Source organism: Apium graveolens, chromosome 4 (assembly GCF_009905375.1).
Source record: "Apium graveolens cultivar Ventura chromosome 4, ASM990537v1, whole genome shotgun sequence".
Taxonomy (NCBI): domain Eukaryota; kingdom Viridiplantae; phylum Streptophyta; class Magnoliopsida; order Apiales; family Apiaceae; genus Apium; species Apium graveolens.
Genome location: NC_133650.1, coordinates 171,353,629 through 171,357,965, shown reverse-complemented (window position 1 = coordinate 171,357,965; position 4,337 = coordinate 171,353,629).

The window sequence follows — 4,337 nt, the reverse complement described above, 5'->3', positions numbered from 1 at the left end:
GATTCTCAAAATTTTCCAAGTAATATGCCCCCACAAGGAATAAGATTAAGGGCAAACCTTGAACATGATAATCGGAGAGGCCGCAATTAAGATATAAAGAACCCGGAAAATAATAAAGTGGAAAATGAAGATTTTAAATTAAAAGATGACTCCAATTATGGGGAGTAGGAAGAAACATTTAGACTGAGGAAACAAAAGTCGAGTAAGGAAAGGAGACCCGAGATGGTACCCCTATACGGCAATTCATGGACCTGTCTAAAAAAAAAAAAAAAAAAAAAAAAAAAGAGAGAACTTAGACTATTATCCCCAACCACCACCTTGAGGAAACAATGTAGTGGGAAATTCTTTCAGGACCTTTAAGTCGCTAAGCTCTCTGAGTTTTAAGGAACAAGCTGACCCAGCCGAGGCAAGAGCCTGGCTAAAGGAAATATAGGAATCATTTGAGATTCAAAATGATTGATGAACCATCAAAGACTGTTTTCGTCACTTACCCTCCTAAGAGAGAAACCACCCGCCGGTGAAAGATCAAGAAAGGCACGGAGCCAGAGGTTAGAATAAACTGATTAAAGTTCAATCAATTGTTTTCGAGAAAGTAATTCCCAAGGTTATGGAGATAGTGTAAAAGCTTTAGAGCCAGAACAAAGGCAGACGAGTATGATGAATTGTGAATCTAAGTTGTAAAAAGTTGTCAAGATTCGTTCTGAGGACACGAATCCAGAATGACGGGATGTTTGAAATCAATGCTTATGTTGTGTTGGTTCATGAAATAATGATAAGAGAAAGGAATATAACGGCAATAGAATTTGAGGAATGATAAGGGAGTTGGGTATGAGGAAACCCTAAAGACTCATAGCAATAGAAATAGAAAAGTATGTAATCGTCAGGATGATGATGATTCACCATGAGTTAAAATTGATGGTTGAGGGCATAAGAGATACATATATTTTGTCCCCTGTAAGTTGGGAAGATTCGAGGAAACCTTGAGATAATTCGAAGGATAAATAATGAGACGCGGATAGACTAAGGAGACAAGGAAGTAAGAAATTAGGAAAATTGGATGAAGGAAGTGACCTTCAAGAATGTGAAGTGTAAGATCGGTGGCTTGATACCCAGATAGGGAGACGCCAGGTATGAGAGATATCCCAACATTGAGGTGACTGTTGAGATAAACAACAAAAGTAAATAAGGAATTATTAAGAAGAAGTTCACGTTGAACACGACCAATATCTTCCAGAACATCCTTGTTATCGTTACCAAATTAGGCAAGATAAGCGGATAACCGTTGTTATCTTTTGGAGGCCATATTTATTGACCCCATTTTGAATACAGACGTTATTGTGAAAATAGACATGTACTATCAAGGTGGGAATGATTGAATAAGATACCCTTATCAGGGATATATGACTTGAGTTATCCATGGAAGGATGCATGTACCTTTTTAAAGGTGGAATTAAGGATAGAACATCGGTAACTTAAAATGAATCTTAGGGGAATGCATAAAGGTGGACATTTCACCCTTAATAGGGATAGTATGAAATCTGACAGTATGAATTGGAAAGGATTAAGGTAATAACAACCTTTAAGAATCAGTGGAGAAATTTTTCAGAAGTATATAGACAATGGTTCTAGTATTAGTAAATGGTATTTTGATATGCCCTGTATCTAGGGAATACAGGAGGAACGATTGAAGGATAACCTTAGAGGTTTTACAAGGAGAAAGGAAATATTCAAAATTCTCAAGAGTAAAAATATTGATAAAGGAAATATGACGTAGTTATAATGATGCCAAGTGGGGCACGTGTTAAACCACGAGAAAGTATGGATCGAACCAGTAAGGGTCGAAATTGTTCAGGGCAATTAGGGCCTAGGATAAAAGATGTTCTAAGTATGATTGAGAGTCCGTCGTGACAGTGATTAGTCTCTAAAGACTGAGGCAATAACTTATGAAAAAATGGTGATATTTTTTTTTTCCCATCTGATTTTAAGGAAAATATCTTCACTCAAGCAGTGGTCGGAAATAAGGTAGAAAATTTATTTGGAGGTGGTTAAAAAGACATTGACTGTAAGGAAATTTTACTATCAGGAAAGGCCAAAGAGGTGGCCGACACTTTAAAGGTAAGAGGATAATTATAGGCGTTTGTGCCAAAAGAATACAGTAATGATGGTTAAAACTGTGAAGGTTGTATTATGGTTTGGAAGATTGACATTCCTTCTGATGACTGTGCAATACCCAACCGTAATAGTAGTTGGTAAAATTTAATTCGTGTAATCGCCATGAACGGGCTATCTATCTTAGGAGGTCCTATCTTGGGATAAGCCAGGACCATGTTTCCAAAAGGACTAAACGAACCTTTGAGTTAAGTCTTCTATCGAAGGCATATGATTAAGAATGGTATTAACCTGCTATCGTTGCTTTGAGCGAAACTCTTCTGAAATTTTATCTGCTTCATGTCATGTATGTATGTCAGAATCAGGAGTGTTCTTCATGAATCGTGAATGGTGATTATGTTACCTCCTTAGAAGGATTTGATACGACATGTATGGACTCCGTATGGTTAGCTATTAAGATTTCATGGAATGTGAATGACGACAGTAGGTCAGTGGTGGACCATAGTAAGGCAGCAATGATTCTGCGAGTAGTGAGCTGATTACAACCGTGAGAGTTGTATTGGAACGGGTGTTGAGATTGAGTACCACTAATCGGGTCGTGGTAGTGTATAAGTTATCATTGATAGACTAATTAAGTAGAGTGTCTACCTAGTGAATTATTATTCTTTCTTATCAATAGGGAGTCGTATTATTATACGAGGAAGGTTGCGGTGCAAGCATAGAATTCTAGTAACGATGATGTCTAGAATGAGATCCCAGATTCGATTTTCGATGTCGAGGGAGTTTCAAAGGTTATTGTGTATGAGCTCGAGGAAGAGCATGGGTCCATAGAATGATGAACGGAATAGAAATATTTAGACATGGGAAATACGATGTTATAATACTTGATGCTGATATAAATACGTTTATGTTTTGTTCTCCTATGACAAACCTCTATAATTCAGAGGTAGGTTCCAAGCCAGATATTTTGTGGCAGTATATTTTTTTTTATATATACAATTCTCTTCAATTCGTTCTTTTCTCTTCTTTCATTTCATATAAACTGAGAAGAACAACCCTTCCAGGAAGGGGAGGTATTGCCGAATGACTATCTATCTTTGTGATAGAAGCCTAGTAGGATACCACATGTTGTTTAATTGCTTGTCAAGTACTAAAGGCTGGCCACCTTCTGTACTAACTATGCGATATAACAAGTGTTCATGATCATAGTGATCTCTCAACAAATTCCTTTACTTCTATTTGATTGATCAAATTTTGGAAAATAGAAACAACTGAAAAAGGAGTAATAAAGTGGTGGTAGTATGCGGAATGGGAACACATTCGTGATACTAAGGTTGACGTGGTTATTAAAAGGGTTATAGAACGCTAGCGAGCAAAAGTATGACCAGTATAATATTAGGAACGGAAGGTGATAGCGATTACGAACTGGAAAAGAATGGGTATTGAGAAGCAAGAGCTCTAATGATTGGAAGCTATGATGAGAGTCTGTGCAATAGACTTGAAAGAATTTGGAATGATCACTTAATTCGGATTGAGTTATCTTACGACAATAGATCATATGTCATTATCGAGATGTCGCCTTATGAGATCCTTGAGGGAAGACAATGTCGATCTCCCTTATGTTAGGATGAAGTTGTAGAGCGCAAGATGCTCGGACCCGCAGTAGTCCAAAGGACCAAGGATATGATAGATCTAATCAGAGGACGGCTGGTAGTAGCCCAAGATGGACATGATGAGTATGTTGATTTGACACGAAAGGATAAAGAGTATGAAATAGGGGACCTAGTAATGTTATAGGTATCCCTTGGAAAGGATTGATGAGGTTCGGAAAGAAAGGAAAGCTAAGTCTACAATTTATTGGACCCTTGGATATGTTAAGACGTTTGGGAAGTTAGCATATGAGCTAGCCCTAACCCCGAACATGTAGCAGGTCGTAACGTGTTTCACGTATCAATGTTAAGGAAGTGTAATTTAGATGCCAGATAAATAGAGGCATATGAGCGCATAGACATGCAACCAGACGTAACCTATATGGAGCAACCAGGAAGGGTGGTAGAGTGAAAAGGGAACAAGTGCTCAGGAGAAGGATTATCAAACTAGGCAGAGTTTGGTGGCAGAACCACAATGTGGGAAAATTGACTCGAGAGTTAGAAAGTGTAATGCTAAGAAAGTATCCCCATTTGAATTCTATCTGATTCCGGGACGGAATCCTTTTAAGGAGGGGAGAC